A 21,914-nucleotide genomic window follows, 5' to 3' on the forward strand; every position below is an offset into this window, starting at 1 on the left:
CTCTGGTGAGGCACAAGTTCTGGACTCCGGTGTCTTTTCTTGACTGTTGACGACCTGCGTGCGCCAAGCAGATAGTCTGTGCGCGCAGCCCTCCATTATTTCAGAGGGAGTGCAGTCCTCTCGGCCAGGACAGGCCGAAATATATACAACAAAAGAGTGTCCTCCTATGAAGACGCACTTGAAGTAACAGGATGAGGCTGCTTATTTTAAACAGCTTCGTTTCTTTATTTCATTACCGGACATCTCAGCGATTGATTGTTTAAAACAAAGCCCTACGCGTTTCAGAGCTCCCTGCTCCTTGTTCACGGGCTGGAGCCTGGAGGCGATGTCATCTGGCTGGAAGGGAAGAGAAGCCAAGTCTTTCCGCTTTTTCATACTTGATCGACCACAGGTGGGTCACGCCCTCCAGTGGGCTCGTTCATGTAGACAGGTTACTGGGACTTGTAGTTTTCTCTTCCTGCAAAACTCGCATTTTAAATCCTTCAGTGGATTTCCAGTGTCCATTAAACATCCGTTTATGCCTTATTTATTCCTCTCTGGTGAGGCACAAGTTCTGGACTCCGGTGTCTTTTCTTGACTGTTGACGACCTGCGTGCGCCAAGCAGATAGTCTGTGCGCGCAGCCCTCCATTATTTCAGAGGGAGTGCAGTCCTCTCGGCCAGGACAGGCCGAAATATATACAACAAAAGAGTGTCCTCCTATGAAGACGCACTTGAAGTAACAGGATGAGGCTGCTTATTTTAAACAGCTTTGTTTCTTTATTTCATTACCGGACATCTCAGCGCTTGATTGTTTAAAACAAAGCCCTACGCGTTTCAGAGCTCCCTGCTCCTTGTTCACGGGCTGGAGGCGATGTCATCTGGCTGGAAGGGAAGAGAAGCCAAGTCTTTCCGCTTTTTCATACTTGATCGACCACAGGTGGGTCACGCCCTCCAGTGGGCTCGTTCATGCAGACAGGTTACTGGGCCTTGTAGTTTTCTCTTCCTGCAAAACTCGCATTTTAAATCCTTCAGTGGATTTCCAGTGTCCATTAAACATCCGTTTATGCCTTATTTATTCCTCTCTGGTGAGGCACAAGTTCTGGACTCCAGTGTCTTTTCTTGACTGTTGACGACCTGCGTGCGCCAAGCAGATAGTCTGTGCGCGCAGCCCTCCATTATTTCAGAGGGAGTGCAGTCCTCTCGGCCAGGACAGGCCGAAATATATACAACAAAAGAGTGTCCTCCTATGAAGACGCACTTGAAGTAACAGGATGAGGCTGCTTATTTTAAACAGCTTCGTTTCTTTATTTCATTACCGGACATCTCAGCGCTTGATTGTTTAAAACAAAGCCCTACGCGTTTCAGAGCTCCCTGCTCCTTGTTCACGGGCTGGAGGCGATGTCATCTGGCTGGAAGGGAAGAGAAGCCAAGTCTTTCCGCTTTTTCATACTTGATCGACCACAGGTGGTTCACGCCCTCCAGTGGGCTCGTTCATGTAGACAGGTTACTGGGACTTGTAGTTTTCTCTTCCTGCAAAACTCGCATTTTAAATCCTTCAGTGGATTTCCAGTGTCCATTAAACATCCGTTTATGCCTTATTTATTCCTCTCTGGTGAGGCACAAGTTCTGGACTCCGGTGTCTTTTCTTGACTGTTGACGACCTGCGTGCGCCAAGCAGATAGTCTGTGCGCGCAGCCCTCCATTATTTCAGAGGGAGTGCAGTCCTCTCGGCCAGGACAGGCCGAAATATATACAACAAAAGAGTGTCCTCCTATGAAGACGCACTTGAAGTAACAGGATGAGGCTGCTTATTTTAAACAGCTTCGTTTCTTTATTTCATTACCGGACATCTCAGCGCTTGATTGTTTAAAACAAAGCCCTACGCGTTTCAGAGCTCCCTGCTCCTTGTTCACGGGCTGGAGGCGATGTCATCTGGCTGGAAGGGAAGAGAAGCCAAGTCTTTCCGCTTTTTCATACTTGATCGACCACAGGTGGGTCACGCCCTCCAGTGGGCTCGTTCATGTAGACAGGTTACTGGGACTTGTAGTTTTCTCTTCCTGCAAAACTCGCATTTTAAATCCTTCAGTGGATTTCCAGTGTCCATTAAACATCCGTTTATGCCTTATTTATTCCTCTCTGGTGAGGCACAAGTTCTGGAATCCGGTGTCTTTTCTTGACTGTTGACGACCTGCGTGCGCCAAGCAGATAGTCTGTGCGCGCAGCCCTCCATTATTTCAGATGGAGTGCTGTCCTCTCGGCCAGGACAGGCCGAAATATATACAACAAAAGAGTGTCCTCCTATGAAGACGCACTTGAAGTAACAGGATGAGGCTGCTTATTTTAAACAGCTTTGTTTCTTTATTTCATTACCGGACATCTCAGCGCTTGATTGTTTAAAACAAAGCCCTACGCGTTTCAGAGCTCCCTGCTCCTTGTTCACGGGCTGGAGGCGATGTCATCTGGCTGGAAGGGAAGAGAAGCCAAGTCTTTCCGCTTTTTCATACTTGATCGACCACAGGTGGTTCACGCCCTCCAGTGGGCTCGTTCATGTAGACAGGTTACTGGGACTTGTAGTTTTCTCTTCCTGCAAAACTCGCATTTTAAATCCTTCAGTGGATTTCCAGTGTCCATTAAACATCCGTTTATGCCTTATTTATTCCTCTCTGGTGAGGCACAAGTTCTGGACTCCGGTGTCTTTTCTTGACTGTTGACGACCTGCGTGCGCCAAGCAGATAGTCTGTGCGCGCAGCCCTCCATTATTTCAGAGGGAGTGCAGTCCTCTCGGCCAGGACAGGCCGAAATATATACAACAAAAGAGTGTCCTCCTATGAAGACGCACTTGAAGTAACAGGATGAGGCTGCTTATTTTAAACAGCTTCGTTTCTTTATTTCATTACCGGACATCTCAGCGCTTGATTGTTTAAAACAAAGCCCTACGCGTTTCAGAGCTCCCTGCTCCTTGTTCACGGGCTGGAGGCGATGTCATCTGGCTGGAAGGGAAGAGAAGCCAAGTCTTTCCGCTTTTTCATACTTGATCGACCACAGGTGGGTCACGCCCTCCAGTGGGCTCGTTCATGTAGACAGGTTACTGGGACTTGTAGTTTTCTCTTCCTGCAAAACTCGCATTTTAAATCCTTCAGTGGATTTCCAGTGTCCATTAAACATCCGTTTATGCCTTATTTATTCCTCTCTGGTGAGGCACAAGTTCTGGAATCCGGTGTCTTTTCTTGACTGTTGACGACCTGCGTGCGCCAAGCAGATAGTCTGTGCGCGCAGCCCTCCATTATTTCAGATGGAGTGCTGTCCTCTCGGCCAGGACAGGCCGAAATATATACAACAAAAGAGTGTCCTCCTATGAAGACGCACTAGAAGTAACAGGATGAGGCTGCTTATTTTAAACAGCTTCGTTTCTTTATTTCATTACCGGACATCTCAGCGCTTGATTGTTTAAAACAAAGCCCTACGCGTTTCAGAGCTCCCTGCTCCTTGTTCACGGGCTGGAGGCGATGTCATCTGGCTGGAAGGGAAGAGAAGCCAAGTCTTTCCGCTTTTTCATACTTGATCGACCACAGGTGGGTCACGCCCTCCAGTGGGCTCGTTCATGTAGACAGGTTACTGGGACTTGTAGTTTTCTCTTCCTGCAAAACTCGCATTTTAAATCCTTCAGTGGATTTCCAGTGTCCATTAAACATCCGTTTATGCCTTATTTATTCCTCTCTGGTGAGGCACAAGTTCTGGACTCCGGTGTCTTTTCTTGACTGTTGACGACCTGCGTGCGCCAAGCAGATAGTCTGTGCGCGAAGCCCTCCATTATTTCAGAGGGAGTGCAGTCCTCTCGGCCAGGACAGGCCGAAATATATACAACAAAAGAGTGTCCTCCTATGAAGACGCACTTGAAGTAACAGGATGAGGCTGCTTATTTTAAACAGCTTTGTTTCTTTATTTCATTACCGGACATCTCAGCGCTTGATTGTTTAAAACAAAGCCTTACGCGTTTCAGAGCTCCCTGCTCCTTGTTCACGGGCTGGAGGCGATGTCATCTGGCTGGAAGGGAAGAGAAGCCAAGTCTTTCCGCTTTTTCATACTTGATCGACCACAGGTGGGTCACGCCCTCCAGTGGGCTCGTTCATGTAGACAGGTTACTGGGACTTGTAGTTTTCTCTTCCTGCAAAACTCGCATTTTAAATCCTTCAGTGGATTTCCAGTGTCCATTAAACATCCGTTTATGCCTTATTTATTCCTCTCTGGTGAGGCACAAGTTCTGGACTCCGGTGTCTTTTCTTGACTGTTGACGACCTGCGTGCGCCAAGCAGATAGTCTGTGCGCGCAGCCCTCCATTATTTCAGAGGGAGTGCAGTCCTCTCGGCCAGGACAGGCCGAAATATATACAACAAAAGAGTGTCCTCCTATGAAGACGCACTTGAAGTAACAGGATGAGGCTGCTTATTTTAAACAGCTTCGTTTCTTTATTTCATTACCGGACATCTCAGCGCTTGATTGTTTAAAACAAAGCCCTACGCGTTTCAGAGCTCCCTGCTCCTTGTTCACGGGCTGGAGGCGATGTCATCTGGCTGGAAGGGAAGAGAAGCCAAGTCTTTCCGCTTTTTCATACTTGATCGACCACAGGTGGGTCACGCCCTCCAGTGGGCTCGTTCATGTAGACAGGTTACTGGGACTTGTAGTTTTCTCTTCCTGCAAAACTCGCATTTTAAATCCTTCAGTGGATTTCCAGTGTCCATTAAACATCCGTTTATGCCTTATTTATTCCTCTCTGGTGAGGCACAAGTTCTGGACTCCGGTGTCTTTTCTTGACTGTTGACGACCTGCGTGCGCCAAGCAGATAGTCTGTGCGCGCAGCCCTCCATTATTTCAGAGGTAGTGCAGTCCTCTCGGCCAGGACAGGCCGAAATATATACAACAAAAGAGTGTCCTCCTATGAAGACGCACTTGAAGTAACAGGATGAAAAAAAAATGTGGAGTTTCAGTGCTAATGGTTCGTTAGCAGTGATTGGTGGATTTCCATTGCTGAAAACAGAAAGTTAGGGTGCATGGATGTGTTCTTTAAAAGATGTAATTTGAATGGTTAAGAAAAAATGATTTTATGAAAGATTGCAGTGGATTAGCAGGTGTACTGAGAGTTCAGAGTTCATTTGAAACATTGTTGTGTGAACTTGTAAACATGGGAGCTCTGTCAGGAGGTAGTTGCTATGGAAAAAGGGCAGAAAGGGCAGAGGGGGGAAGGGTGTTGATTTGAAAAAAGTGAGGGAAGAGTTTTGATTGGCTGACATGAGAGATATGTGTGATGAATATCAGCATTTCTGTGCCTTTCTTGGTTGCAGCCTCTGGAGTGCATACCTTTTGCTCTGCTAAAGAAAAATTGGTGTGTTTCTGAGACTGTTTTTATATTCAAAAAGCATTTGCTAAGGTGAGATATGGTTCCTTTATTTTAGAAAGGGACTAGTATGCTTTTTGGAGAAAATTAGAAAGCCAGCGTTGCATTTAAAATGATGTTTTGAGTCAAGTGTTTGCATTATGTTTTCCAAGAAGATTTTGCATTCTTTTACAAATTGTAATTGCAGATAATGTAAAGTATTAGTACTGACAAGGTGTGGTTGTACATAGGAGCTGTGCTGTGTTTTCAAATTATGATCAGAAAATCGTTTTTAAGGAAAAGGAATGCTTTTTAAATTTATAAGAATTTATTTACTTGCGATGTGACTCTTGCAATGCATCGCTTTTGTTGAATAGATGCATGATGCATCTGTGCTGTTTATGCCCCATGGTGCTCCAAAGTGTCAATGTCAAAAGCGATGCATAAGTGGTGCAAGGGCCTTCTAAATACGCCCTCATGTGTGCTTGGCAATTTTAAGTCACTTCCCCCTGGTGCAAGGGCCTTGTAAATACGCCCCCATGTGTGCTTGGCCATTTTAAGTGACTTCCCCCTGGTGCAAGGGCCTTGTAAATACGCCCCCATGTGTGCTAGGCCATTTCAAATCACTTCCTCCTGGTGCAAGGGCCTTGTAAATACGCACCCATGTGTGCTTGGCCATTTTAAGTCACTTCCCCCTGGTGCAAGGGCCTCTGAGACTGTTTTGTAATTCAAAAAGCATTTGGTAAGGTGAGATATGGTTCCTTTATTTTAGAAAGAGACTAGTATGCTTTTTGGAGAAAATAAGGAAGCCAGCTGTGCATTTAAAATGATGTTTTGTATCAAGTGTTTGCAATATGTTTTCCAAGAAGCTTTTGCATTCTTTTACAAATTGTAATTGTAGATAATGTGAAGTATTAGTACTGACAAGGTGTGCTTCTACATAGGAGCTGTGCTGTGTTTTCAAATTATGATCAGAAAATCGTTTTTAAGGAAAAGGAATGCTTTTTAAATTTATAAGAATTTATTTACTTGCGATGTGAGTCCTGCATTGCGTCGCTTTTGTTGAATAGATGCATGATGCATCTGTGCTGTTTTTGCCCCATGGTGCTCCACATTGTAAATGTTAAAAGCGATGCATAAGTGGTGTAAGGGCCTTGTAAATACTCCCCTATGTCTGTGCATGGCCATTTTAAGTCACTTACCCCTGGTGCAAGGGCCTTCTAAATATGCCCTCATGTGTGCTTGGCATTTTTAAATCACTTATCCCTGGTGCAAGTTCCTTGTAAAAACGCTGTTATGTGTGCTTGCACATTTCAAATCACTTCCCCCTGGTGCAAGGGCCTTGTAAATACGCCCCCATGTGTGCTTGGCCATTTCAAGTCACTTCCCCCTGGTGCAAGGGCCTTGTAAATACGCCCCCATGTGTGCTTGGCAATTTTATGTGACTCCCCCCTGGTGCAAGGTTTTCAAATTATGATCAGAAAATCGTTTTTAAGGAAAAGGAATGCTTTTTAAATTTATAAGAATTTATTTATTTGCCATGTGACTCCTGCATTGCGTCGCTTTTGTTGAATAGATGCATGATGCCCCATGGTGCTCCACAGGGTCAATGTCAAAAGCGATGCATAAGTGGTGCAAGGGCCTTGTAAATACATCCTCATGTGTGCTTGGCCATTTTAAGTCACTTCCCCCTGGTGCAAGGGCCTTGTAAATACGTCCTCATGTATGCTTGGCAATTTTAAGTCACTTCCCCCTGGTGCAAGGGCCTTGTAAATACGCCCCATGTGTGCTTGGCCATTTCAAGTCACTTCCCCCTGGTGCAAGGGCCTTGTAAATACGTCCTCATGTGTGCTTGGCAATTTTAAGTTACTTCCCCCTGGTGCAAGGGCCTTGCAAATACGTCCTCATGTGTGCTTGGCAATTTTAAGTCAATAACAATAACATCTACAATGTCTGTTCTGGAACAATCTCTAAATAGAAATAGAGTCTCGAAATTAGTTGGGATTAACATATAACAGAGCACAGGTCATATGTAGAAGCATTCCATTCCATTGCTATTTTTTACCATCAAGTATGTTGCAAAATCCTTCCATTCAATTGTTTGCTTACTGTTATTGATTTACTGTTTGGTAAAAGTATTTAATAACATTTTTTAAATACATTTTCCACAGATTCAACTCAAGATATTCTTAAAAATTCAAACATGCCCTCAAGGCAAAGAAAAAAAAAAGAAGCAAAGCGACTTACACCGCACCTTGGTAAAAATGAAGATAATGGACCTTTGCAGCAGTCCTCTAGAATTAAAAGTTGTGAAGTCACCAAACAAAAAAATTCCGGGTAAGACAACAAAATCTTTTTTAAGAAACATTTGCCGACGAAAAAGTATCACTAGAGAACATGTTTTAGTTCAGAAGAAGAGAGCCAATTTAAATGGGAAGGAAAGGTCCCTCAAAAATGTAACTGCTAGAGCAGGAGATAACTCTGTGCATGGTAGTAGAAGGAAAAATCTGTTTAGAGACATTCGTAGACGAATGTTCCGCAACAGGATAATTGGTAATTTGTTAAAAAATTTTAAGAAAGGTCAACAGAAAGTGGCTTTTTATAAGAGAAAGAAAAATGTAGAGAAAATTATTGATCAGGCTTTCGAAATTAAGCGAAAGTTATTTATTTTGGTAATCAATAGAATTAGGAAACTAAACAAGGTAATTTATGATTTCAAATCAAATAGTAGATGGAAGAGAGTAGTTAATCGTACTAATTTTTGTGAAGTTTTCTCAGGAAAATGGATGCATAGTTCAAGTTGTGAGGCATTTTTCAATGAGGAGAGTTACTTCCAGGACAATTATTTGGTGCATGCAGTTGGTCGAGCATATGAGGTAAAAGATGGTTGTCCGGTTGAAAAAGAAAAACTTGTGTCTGCAGATGCAGAAGAGGTGTTAGGTGATGAGGTTTTAGGGAGACGTCCTAAGGGACCAGTGTACACCTGGAAGTGTAGTTCTATTTGCAGTGTGCGACAGGATTCCATCAATTTGCTTTGTGATTTTGTACAGACATTTAATAAGAAAAGTTTAAAACAAAAAATAAAGTTGTTGCAAGAATTAGATCCTTGCAGAGTGAGACAAGTGACAGGTTTGCGTGGTCATTCACTGGCTTGTCTTTCCAGGAGAGTATGCCAGAGTGTTTTTCATCATTTCAGGATGCTAGCAGTGCATCATAATAAAGTGAGGAAATTAGTTAGAATGTTGTATTATGCTAAGAGTCCGGCAATTATGCTTAAACAATTAAGCACTGCTCTTTTGCATGGTTCTGAAGTAGATGTGAAGAATATTTGTGAAGAAATTGAGTTCTGTTACTTTGCTAGTGAAGAGAACAATGTTGAAATTGACCCAGTAGAAGAAGGTAATGTGGAACAGAGTGTACTGATTTCTAATATAGATAAGTTTCACAAGGAAATTTTCAACTTTCAGGTGAAATCAAGTGAGAGGCCTTATTTCACTTGTGTGTGTTGTCGACGGACTTATTATAAGAATCAGACTAAGTTAGTGGATTTATATGCAAAAAGTGAAATGGAAAACAATAGTGAATGTAAGGATTTTGCCACATACTTGATGGTAGAAAATCGTTTTGATTTGGGATCGGACCAACGTATGTGTACTTATTGTTTAAAGAAATTAAACCAAAACCGGATGCCTGCTAGAGCGGTTCATAATAATCTGGAATTGGTTGACATTCCTTCTGAATTGAAGGATTTAAATACTTATGAATCTATTTTGATTCAAAGTGTCCATCCCTTTCAGGCTATTGTGCGAATGGAGCCAAAGACAGGGAAATTGCCTCCATCAGATTTACAGAGAGGATTAAAGGGAAGAGTTGTTTATTTGCCTTTAGATGTGAAGAAAAACATTAATACAATTGGAGTAGAGAAAGTGGAAGAGGAACCTCTAGTTATCCTAGTTAATGGGGTTCCGACAAAGAGTAAGAAAATCTGGCAAGATTTAGTGGATGTTAGGAAAGTCAAAAAGGCAACATTGTATTTGATAAAAAATAATGAGTACTACAAGAATGCATGTGCTGCAGAAGAGGAAGTAAGTGAAGAAGAGGACAGCGAATTGTGTGCTGGGCAAATTGAGAAAGTAGAAGCCTCTAAAAAGGAAGAAATATATGAACATTATAGTGTTCATTCTTTGCATTCCAAGGAAGTCATGGGGAATGCTATTGAGTTGTTTCAAATGAAAGAAGCCAAAGGGAGTCCCATTAGTGTTTGGGAGGAAAGTTTGGAAGCTCGGTGTTTTCCACAGTTATTTCCCACAGGTCGAGGAGGACGATATGATGAGCGACCTGATCAAATTCCTGCTTCAGAATACCGGACTTTACGATTGTATGCAGAAGATCCTAGGTTTCGTCAATGCATTCCCTATTTATTTCATCTACTGTTTGAAAGTGATCTGTCTGGACTGTCTTATGCAGTGAACCACATCTTGAAAAGTGGTGTACAACTGTGAAATATCTCGGCAATGGACTTTATGGATAAAGTCAATGTGCAAGACAGTATTTTGGATTCTCACCTGATTATTCTCATGGCATGTCAGCGTGGGACTAATGAGTATTGGTATCGTCGTCATGGTGACTTAAAATGTATGCTGAGGAACTTAGGAACTCCTACTTGGTTCCTCACTCTCAGCTGTGCTGAGTATGGCTTGGAAGACTTACTTGAATTTCTACGAGAGGCAAATGGAAACATTGAAAATATTGAATTCAAGACACCCGGAGAACTGTGCTCTTTGGATCCAGTGAATGTATGCAGGTACTTCAATCATAGATTTGAAGCTATGATGTCTTTCATCACGAACAAGAAAAATCCACCTCTTGGAGAGGTGTTGGATTTCTTCTGGAGAAAGGAGTATCAAGCAAGAGGTGCTCCTCATATACATATGCTGCTATGGATCAAAGATGCACCCAAATTTGGAACAGATCCGGATGACTTAGTGATTAGTTTCATAGAACAGTATTCTTCATGTGCTGTTCCAAAGACACAGGAAGATAAAAGTCTAAGAGAACAAGTTTTACGGTTTCAAAGCCATCGTTGTGGAAAGTATTGTCGTCGTAAATTCAGAAACAAGGACAAGTACTACACCAAATGTCGTTTTGCATTTCCACGAATGGTAATATCTAAAGAAAGAGTGAACAATTTGATGTCTTCGCTGCGACATAATGTGACGAGGAAATCACCCAAAAACACATACAATTTGAAAAGAAACGAAGAGTCTAAGTACATTAACGACTACAACCCAGTGATTTTGTCCATGTGGAATGCTAACATGGATATACAGTTTGTGGCTGACAACTGTATGGCTGTGGCTCGGTATGTGACGTCTTACATCACAAAAAAAGAAAAGACAGAACTGAAGGTTATGTGGGAGGATATTTCCCATGAAAAGAGCCTCAGCAAGAAGTTGTACAGTTTCAGTCTGAAGATGTTGTCGCATCGAGAAATCGGAGCTTACGAATGTTCTGACCGGTTATCTTCAGCAAGTCTCTATGCCAAATCTAGGAGTATCATTTGGGCGAGTCTTGGTCTTGCTGCAACGCGTAATCGAGTTCTGAAACCTGTACGGGAAATTGAGTATTTGGCGGAGAAGGAGCCAAGCAGTAAAGATATTTTGAAGACCAACATGTTGGATACATATTATCCAAATAGAAGCAGTCACCTGGAGAATGTTTGTCTGTATGAGGTTCTACAAAATTACATTTTCAAGAGGAACATCAAAGAAGATATTGATAAAGGAGAGTATGCTGTAATTGGAAGTGAGGGATGTCTGGTCAAGCAAAGAAAATGTCAATTGGTAAATCATCGAAAATTGAATTGCGAATCTCCAGAAAGAAAAGAGTTTTTCTATTTAGCTCTTTTGCAAGTTTTCAAGCCTTGGCGTGCAGAAGAGGAACTGCTTGGAGATTTCCTCTGTTACGAAGACTCTTTCAATGCAGCTAAGGAGTCCATAGAATGTCCTGTTTTTCCAAAATATCTAGAAATGTTGAATGCAGAAATAGAGCAGGAAGCAACAATTGCAGCTGAGATTGGTAGAGACAGTTCTCAGGACAGTCAGAGTTCTGTTTCATTGAGTCAGGATCTACTAGGAGAACCAGTTATCGAAAATGAAGCTGCCACTGCCATGATTGAAGTGTAAAGAGCCATGGCACATGCTCAGGAGGATGCGGTTAACTTAGAAGATTTGGAAAGACAACTCAACGTTGAGCAGAGGAAAATATATGACGAAGTTACCAAACAAATTGAGCATGGATTAAGTCATGAGAAGAAAGAGTGCTCATGTACGTCGTTGAAGCCTGTCAGACTGTACGTGAGTGGAGAAGCAGGAACTGAAAAAAGTTTCCTCATTAAAACAATTTCATGTTATCTGCAGAAAAGGACTGAGTCATCGCTGTCTTGTGTTGTGACCGCTCCAACTGGATTGGCAGCACATAATATTAAAGGTATTACTTTGCATCGGCTACTAATGCTGCCAGTGGAGCATGATAACAAATTACAATACCACAAGTTATCTGGAGATGCTTGTTGTGAAGTATCTAGAGTCCTGAAGAAGATGAAACTTCTTAAAATTGACGAAGTAAGCATGGTTTCCAATGTCATGCTTGCCTTTGTGCATTTGAGAATGCAGGAAGTTCTTAAAATAGAGTATGATGTGTTATTTGGTGGCAAACACATCATTGTTTTCGGTGATCTTCTGCAGCTGACACCAGTGAAAGGACAACCAGTGTTTAAACTGCTTACGCATGAAGATACCAGGAAGTGCCTAGGGAGCATTGGCAACGTTAACATATGGTTAAACTTCAATTATGCTGAGCTGCGTGAAAATATGCGTCAGGCGAAGGATGAAGATTACAAGAATATTCTACAAGATGTTAGAATTGGGAAAGTGACCGAGCGTGGGAAAGAAGCTTTACATGCACGATTACTATCAAATTTGTATCCAGAAGAAGACGTTCTGCCAGAGGATATTTTTCAGAAATTTACTGAGAAGAAATCTGGAATATGTTTGATGCCAACTCTTGCAGAATGTTCCATCTTCAACAACAAAATGTTGAATTTAGAAAACCAAGAGATTGTGAAACTGGAAGCTATTGACAGAATAGAGCATATGGGAGCAACAATTATTTTGTCTGAGAATTTGAAATCTAAATTGGATTCATTAGAGAAGACTATATCTAAAACTGCTGGTTTTGAAAAGAATCTGAATGTTTGCTTAAATTGCCGTATCATTTTGAGAAAGAATTTACATGTTGAAAGAGGTCTGGTAAATGGATCAATGGGTAATGTTGTTGATTTTGAGAAATGCAGAAATAGAGATGGAATAGAATTTGTAAAAATTAAATTTGATGGCATTGAGGAAGCACCGCTAATTGTTCGTTGCACAGCTAGGTTTTTGCTTGTAAAAGACTTATATGTTCGCCGTAAGCAGTTTCCTGTTTGCTTGGCATATGCGGTGACAATCCATAAATCGCAAGGTTTAAGTGTAGACACTGCTTTAGTGAATATTGGCAGTTCTGTGTTCAAAGAGGGTATGGCTTATGTAGCATTGTCACGAGTCAGAACTTTATCGGGATTGTACTTGATTGACTGTGATGTCACAAGCATTTGTGCGGATCTAGATTGTGTTAAGGAATACAATAGGTTAAGAAGAGACTATGCGCCACATTTGCCTCAATATCCTTTGTTTGAGAAACGTGTGGTAGGCCGGAAACGAAGAAATATCAGTAATAGTAGGGAGGTTGTAGCAAAAAGACCAAAAGTCGATGAACCGAAAATTGTAAGCAGAAAGAAAATGAATTCTGTTGAAGATGTTGTTGGTTTTCAATTTGAAAATAGTTCTGGTGTCAACTGCTATGCTAATGTAGTGGTTAATGTTGTCTTTTCACTAGACACTTTAAAAGAACAGATTGTGATCAATTCAGAACAAAGTTTATGCTGTTTGTTGAATTCTGTGTTAGAGAAATGTTGCGCAGATAGAACAAGAGTAGAAAGTGTGTCTGAAATTCGTAATCTGTTAGACAAATGTTCAGGTCAAACGCTATTCAGCAGGATTGTCAGGAGTTTTTAATGTACATGCTTGATGTATTGTTTGGCCTTTCTTATCAATGGCAGAATGATTGCGAGAATTGTAGGCTATCAAGTACTACTAGTGTAGACTCAGAAAGGTTTATATATTTAACTTTGCCTGACAGTAAATCAGTATCCTTCAATAAGCTAGTAAAAGCCGCCGATAAAAACATGGAGTGTAGCCAATGTAAGTCAGTATGTCATTTTAATGTTCCAACGATGTAGGTCTGATGGAACTAAATTGACAACTTTAATTAAAAATTTTGTGGCTTAGCAGTTGTCAATATCAGGAAGGACTTTTGTAACTAAAGCAATTATATATCATGACGGTCCTTCAACAACTTCAGGACATTACACAGCTTATTTAAAATCTGGAAACGGCTGGTCATTCTGCAATGATTCTGTTTTAACTTTCAAAAAAAGATTGCCTTTTCACCTTCAAAATTCTTACCTAGTGTTCTTACAACCAAAATTTTAGGGAAGGAATCTCGGGATTTGTTCAGAGGAATTTCAAGAGGTTCTAATAGCTCCTACTCTATATGGCCTTGTGGATAAGTGTAGTACAGAGCGAAAAGTCTTTGTGTTTAAAAGCTAATTGAAGCAGCAGATCAAAAGAAGGAGTAGAGGACATCGTTTATAGAAACTTATCGGTGAAATGTCATTTTACAATTCCAACTATATAAACCAGATGTAAATAAGTTGTCAAGTCTAATTAAAAATGTTTTGGCTGCACAGTCGTCGATTTCAGGAAGAACATTTGTAACTGCAGCTATTATATGACATGATGGTCCTTTAACAACTTCAAGATATTACACAGCTTATTCGAAATTTGAAAAAGGCTGGTCTTTCGGCGATGATTAGAATTTGACTATGAAGCAATGATGCCTTTTGACTTGTTTTCAGAAGTGAGAATTTAGGGTAGGTAACTGGATTACAATGATTCTAGGTGTTGTTGTAATTTAGTGTGCTGTTTTAAATTGCTTTGTATGTTTCATTTTTCTTAAAACGATAGAGCTTATCTTTCAGAAAGTGGCGGGCAGAAAATAATAACAGCACAACAGAGTATAAGCTGTTCATAGGACATCCTTTGACGTCATGGAAAGTAAGTTACTTTTGAGGAGTTCTGATTTCTGATTGATAATATTATATGGGTTTTTTAAACACAAACATTTTGATTGTGTTTTTTTTTCCCCGCTGTTATATGATGAATACCTTCAACTCACTGTTTTCAGTGAAATTTGATATATTCTGAGAACAGCAAAAATAAACCATTTATTATGTATAATTAATTCTGTACTTTGAATTGTGATTTTTAATAGGTACTTATCTTGTCTCATGCTCACTCATCTTTTACTACTTTCTATCAATTTTAAAATTTGTGTTCTCTCATTCACAGATTGAAAGTATAAAAATAACACGTGACTAAGTTAACGATAATTATAAGGTAAGTGTTTAGTACTCATTCTGTTACATCTCTTTTACATTTAACTTTTATTAGTTCCACTGCTTCATTTCTTTAACCCTCAGTTTCCAGCCTTTGCTACTTCCCACATTCCTTTTTCTATTACTTTTTTTTACTCTAAACTTTCCACTCCTGTTCTTAGTTCCTCTTTAAACAGTATCTCTGTGTTACTCCTTCTAACTGTCTTTCTTTTAACATTACTCTCAGTTTACTTACTCTTCTTTGTTTTAAAAAAAAAATGTTGGGAGTTCGCTACCGGGAAGCGTACCGGCGCGCGAACCGGGAAGCGAACCAAAAGAAATAGAGGTTGTCATAGTACTAAACATTCTAGCAAATTCTTATAAAGGGGAGGTAGTTCTGAAAAGAACTTTTTTTTAAATTATTTTTGTTGTTTTATATTTTTTTTGTTTTTTTGATGGGGAGAAACAAAAATGATTCATTATGAAGGGCTCAACAGGAGCAACAAAGAAAAAAGATAATTTATTTTCTGGGGCGTTTTGTACATTTGTGATTGTCAATTGCTTTATTAATTAAATTTATGCTGCTCTCTCTGAAGCAAATAAGTTGTCCACAAAAAATGCATACATGCTTCACATGCCGAATTTCATTTGACAACTCAAATGACATCACTGATGACATCATCCAGTGACTGTATGTTTCTGTAAAGTTAAAATATGTCTTACATATTGAAGAATGAGTGGATGTATAAGTGGATGTATAAGTGTCTGGATGAAGGATTTAGTAGGTGCATGACTGACTGTATGAGAGAGTGATTAAATGTGTCTCACTGAGTGCATGGGTTAGTGATTAAACTGTCTTAATTTGTGCATCATTATATCTGTTGTTCTGTAAAGTGCTGCATGTGTTGATCAGTACCTATGTGAGTAACTATATGGGTTATTGATTGGTTGCCCAAGTATTTGTATGGGAGAGTGAGTGTGTGTGTGTGGGTGGCTGGGAGGTGTGTGACTCTGTGCATAGATGTGTGAACAGTTGATTCACTAGATGAATGGGTTCAAAACTGCATGTGAAAACTGCTGTATGGGTGGTTGACTGTGTGCATGAGTGTATTGGTGAGTGAATGGATATCTCAGTGCTACATGTCAAAGTAAGTACATATGTAAAACACAGTAAATGAGAGAGTTGACATATATAAATTACTGTGTATAAGAGCTAGTGAATGTGTGAGTGGCTGCATGGATCATTGAAAACTTGTATCAGTGATTGTATAAGAGAGTAAATATGTGTTAGAATATGTTTGAATAAGTAAGGTGTGTATAACTGTATAGTTGAGGAAATGGAGGTGTGATTGATTCTTTGCATGACTGACTAGGTGTATGAGTAACTCCATGGATGAGTGACAATCTGTGAGTGTCTGTTTACACTGAGTGTATCTAAGGTTATATTAGAGTCTGAAGAGGTTCATCGTATTATCACATGAATGATGTCATCAGTGATGTTGTCAGTGATGTCATTTGAATTGTCATCAGTGATGTCATCAGTGATGTCACTGACCATGTCATGAATGATGTAATATGTGACATCATCAGCAGTGGATTACGGGTGAGCGATATATAGTTAGTGCAACTAACTATATATGCGAATTTCAATGGTTTTGTGTGAGTAAAATAAGGTTTTGTAAATACTAATTCCTAACTATATATGGTCTATAACCTATGGTTTTTTCAGTGAATTTTCAAGGTTTTGTAAATGCTAATTCCTAACTATATATGGTCTATAACCTATGGTTTTTTCAGTGAATGTCAATGGTTTTTTAATATTAAATATCAAAAGCTGTAAAATGTATTCTTCTTTTAATCGAAAAATATATTTTATATGTTTTTAATATAATATTTTTATGTATATATTTTTTTTGTATTATTTTTTTTGTTTCGCTACTGGTCCCCGCACCGGGTAGCTTCCCGTTAGCTCAATTTGGTGCCGCGACCCGGTCCGCGAACCGGTAAACATTCCGTTAGCGCAACTGCCGCGTTAGAAAACAACATCGTGACGCGTTGCGTAAGCACGACGTATCGCGTTGCCGCGTAATGCGTCTTATGACATGCCGCGTTAGCGCACCCAGAAGTGTTCCGGAGCACGAACCAAGGCGCGAAGCGCAGCACCCCGGAAGCGCTCCGGGTGCGTAGCGGGACACGTAACGTAAGCGTAACAGGTCATGTGACTTGTTAATAAAACTTTTTATTGGTTCATTTCATTTTTGGTTTCCTAATGATGTAAGGCTAGGTCATGTGACCTAAAAATAACACTTTTCATTGGTTTAGAATTTTTTTTTCCCAAATGATGAAAGCCCCCACCTTTTTTCTCACTCTGACTTCCAACTTTGTGAGAGGAAGACCTATTTTGATTATTAAGAGATGGCTTCAGTAGTAGCTGCAGCTGGTGGACCCCCACCACCACTACCACCTCCTAGGAAGGAAGGACCACCTACCCAGTTAATTCCCAACCCCAAGGAAGAGGAGGAAGAAGAGGAAGAGGAGGTACATGAGAGAGTATTCTTGCCTGAACAGCCCCGGAAGGACAATTTCATATGGCAATTTTTTACATTTCCTGAAGGCCAAAAAAAGGTCAATGCGCATCATGTAACATGCCTGATCTGTAAAGAATTGGCTTGGTAGTTTGGTCTGCCCTGTTCCCATGATGCACTGGGCCAGGGACAGACTAATTTGCATGTAGCCAGGTTCTGAGCTGGGATGGTGCAGTGAGCTAAAAAACGGTGATGGATCAAGTCCTGATCTGTTGACTGGGTAGGAGTGTTCTGCTTAATTCAGATACTCTGTCCATCACCACCCCCTTTTCCAAATCGTTTTGTCCACCATAAGCGTGGAAGGGTATGCTCAGACATGAGTCCCTTGCTCACTGCACCATCAGGATTCAAGCAAGCCGGGCCGAAGACGGCTGTAATGCCAGAAACCGGTCCCCGGAAGCTTGTTTCCTTTCCAGTAAAAGAATTGGCTTGGTAGTTTGGTCTGCCCTGTTTCCATGATGCACTGGGCCAGGGACAGACTAATTTGCATGTAGCCAGGTTCTGAGCTGGGATGGTGCAGTGAGCTAGAAAAAGGATTTGTATCAAGTCCTGATCTGTTGACTGGGTAGGAGTGTTCTGCTTAATTCAGATACTCTGTCCTTCACCACCCCCCTTTTCTGAATCGTTTTGTCCACCATAAGCGTGGAAGGGTATGCTCAGACATGAGTCCCTTGCTCACTGCACCATCAGGATTCAAGCAAGCCGGGCCAAAGACAGCTGTAATGCCAGAAACCTGTCCCCGGAATAAGCATGAGCGAATTTTGCGGATCTCGCGTTCGCGAATTTTGCGGATTTGCGGATTCGCAATCCGCAAAATCCGCGAATTCCCGCGAATTTGCGGATTTTTTTTTTTTGTGTTCGCCCGTGTTTCTGCCAGTTCGCGAGGGTTTTTACAATTTCGCAATTTGCGAACTTACCTGTCGGGTCGCAAGTTTTGCGAACTTGTTGTTTCTACGTGTCCAACCTGTTTGGGACACTCTTCTTCATCACTGCCACTCTCTGTCACCACTGCCACTCTCTGACTACTCATGCCACCCTCTGGCCCACCCATGCCACCCTCTGTTTCATCACCACACCCTCTGGTTGTCCAGTGTACATTATTTTCGGCAAAGCAAAGCACACCTTCCCTGCCTCAAGTGACCTGAATTAATTTGGGGCTGATTAATGTGTCACAGAATATTTTTTTAGCTGGCACCTGCTTCCTTAGTGCGCCCTGATTAGTGATCTTTTGCACTTGCTAAGTGCTTTCATTGTTGCAAAATTAGTTACAACACCTGCCCTGCCCCAACTGACAATAATGAATTAGGGGCTGATTAATGGATTTTAACTTCCAGCCTGGCTCCTGCTTGTCTCCCTTAGCTGTAATTCATGACCTTTGTGGCATATGTGTAACTATTCTGAGGTTCAGAGCAGGGTCACATAATAGTTTCAACTGGCAACTGAACTCTGGAGGGGCCCCTCAGGAAGCACTACAGGAAATGGCTACTAATGATGTGCCTGAACTTTTGAACCTGGTAAGTAGTTACTTTCAGTTTTGCTTAGATCGTATTTCTGCAATTTCGCACTTATTCGCGGGGCGCGAACTCACGCGAACAGTGCGAGCAGTGCGAGCAAAATCCGCTGCTCGCGGATTTGCGGATTTTGCAGGAAATTCGCAAATCTCGCGGATTGCGGATTTCCCGAAAATCCGCAAAATCCGCGAGCGGAATGGATTTTCCGCCCATGGAAGCTTGTTTCCTTTCCAGTAAAAGAATTGGCTTGGTAGTTTGGTCTGCCCTGTTCCCATGATGCACTGGGCCAGGGACAGACTAATTTGCATGTAGCCAGGTTCTGAGCTGGGATGGTGCAGTGAGCTAAAGAACTGTGATGGATCAAGTCCTGATCTGTTGACTGGGTAGGAGTGTTCTGCTTAATTCAGATACTCTGTCCATCACCACCCCCTTTTCTGAATCGTTTTGTCCACCATAAGCGTGGAAGGGTATGCTCAGACATGAGTCCCTTGCTCACTGCACCATCAGGATTCAAGCAAGCCGGGCCGAAGACGGCTGTAATGCCAGAAACCGGTCCCCGGAAGCTTGTTTCCGTTCCAGTAAAAGAATTGGCTTGGTAGTTTGGTCTGCCCTGTTCCCATGATGCACTGGGCCAGGGACAGACTAATTTGCATGTAGCCAGGTTCTGAGCTGGGATGGTGCAGTGAGCTAAAAAACGGTGATGGATCAAGTCCTGATCTGTTGACTGGGTAGGAGTGTTCTGCTTAATTCAGATACTCTGTCCATCACCACCCCCTTTTCTGAATCGTTTTGTCCACCATAAGCGTGGAAGGGTATGCTCAGACATGAGTCCCTTGCTCACTGCACCATCAGGATTCAAGCAAGCCGGGCCGAAGACGGCTGTAATGCCAGAAACCGGTCACCGGAAGCTTGTTTCCTTTCCAGTAAAAGAATTGGCTTGGTAGTTTGGTCTGCCCTGTTCCCATGATGCACTGGGCCAGGGACAGACTAATTTGCATGTAGCCAGGTCCTGAGCTGGGATGGTGCAGTGAGCTAAAAAACGGTGATGGATCAAGTCCTGATCTGTTGACTGGGTAGGAGTGTTCTGCTTAATTCAGATACTCTGTCCATCACCACCCCCTTTTCTGTATCGTTTTGTCCACCATAAGCGTGGAAGGGTATGCTCAGACATGAGTCCCTTGCTCACTGCACCATCAGTATTCAAGCAAGCCGGGCCGAAGACGGCTGTAATGCCAGAAACCGGTTCTCGGAAGCTTGTTTCCTTTCCTGTAAAAGAATTGGCTTGGTAGTTTGGTCTGCCCTGTTCCCATGATGCACTGGGCCAGGGACAGACTAATTTGCATGTAGCCAGGTTCTGAGCTGGGATGGTGCAGTGAGCTAAAAAACGGTGATGGATCAAGTCCTGATCTGTTGACTGGGTAGGAGTGTTCTGCTTAATTCAGATACTCTATCCATCACCACCCCCTTTTCTGAATCATTGATCTGTAAAGAAGTTCTGTCCTGAGGCTAAGATAAAAAGTATAGTTTCGGGAACTATACTATGCATCGCCACATGCAAAGGTGGCATCCAATAAATTACAGTGTGGCTGAGGTGCGTAACCTCCGTGAAAACCCACCAACTCCTGTGCCACCACCTCAACACAGGAAATTCTTTCGAGACCAGAGGCGAGGGAGACGGTCCCCAGTATCCAGACAAATTTTGCACACATCAAGCTAGTGTGTATTTATTGTGGGGGATTACTTTGTTACGGCGAGATGAGTATAAATTTAATGAACAGAGCATATGAAAATCACAAGTGCTCAAAACGCCCCAAAAAGTGATTTTTTTTTTGCTCCTGTTGAGCCGTTTCTAATGCCTGTTTTTCGTTGTTCCCCCTCAAAAAAAAAAAAAATTTTTTAAATTGTTCAAAAATTACAAAAAAAATAAAAAATGTTCAGAAAAATAATAAAAAAATATAAAACAACAAAAACAATTAAAAAAAGTTCTTTTCAGAACTACCTCCCATTTATAAAAAATCGCTAAAATGTTTAGCACTCTTGCAATCTCTTTTTTTTTTTATTCGCTTCCTGGTTCGCGCCCCGGTACGCGAACGGGAAGCGAACCAAAAAAAAAATGAAAAAAAAATAGTGAATATAAGGGAAGGAGACAGAGAGAATAATGTTAAAAGAAAGACAGCTAGAGGGAGTAATACAGAGATACTGTATAATAGATAATTATACAAAGAAAAGTTGTAAGAGGGAAAAATTGAGAAAAAGAAAATAGAAAAGGAAGTGATAGAAAAAAAGAGTGTAGAAGAATAATAAACAAGAGTTACTTGGAGAATGTGAATGAATCTTCAAATTAAAAAGAAAGAGAGTAAAGGATGTGGAGTAAGAGGTAGGGATAGAACCGGACTAAAACAACAACCCTGAGGGAAGGTGTTAAAAAAACAGTGAGTGAAAGTAAATAGGATTAAAACAAGGTGTATGATAGTGAATAAGATTAAAACATGTGGAATGACAGAGAGAAAAACAGAAAGAAGAAAAGAAGAAGTGATAGAAAAAGAATAATTGAAGCAGCAAAAAAATGAAAATAAGATAGTGTGCTTGAACTGCAGAGAGAAAGCATAAAGAACAACTTGTAAAAGAGTGAAGAGACAGTGACAGTTTGTGTTAGAGAGACGGACTGAGTGAAAAGGAGTGAGGAACTGTGAGAACAGAGGGACTGACAAAAGGAGTGGAAGGAGTAGAGTAAGTTAGTAATTGAAAAGGAATGAGGGTAAAAGCAAAGGAGGGAAACTGAGGGTTAAGGAAATAAAGCAGTGGAAGTAATAGAAGTTGAATGTGATAGAGATGTAAGGGAAAAAGTACTAAATACTTACTTTATAGTTGTTCTTAACTCCATCACTTATAATTTTTTTAATTTCAATCTATGAAAGAAAGAACAACAAT

Source organism: Lissotriton vulgaris, chromosome 6 (genome assembly GCF_964263255.1).
Source record: "Lissotriton vulgaris chromosome 6, aLisVul1.2, whole genome shotgun sequence".
Lineage (NCBI taxonomy): Eukaryota > Metazoa > Chordata > Amphibia > Caudata > Salamandridae > Lissotriton > Lissotriton vulgaris.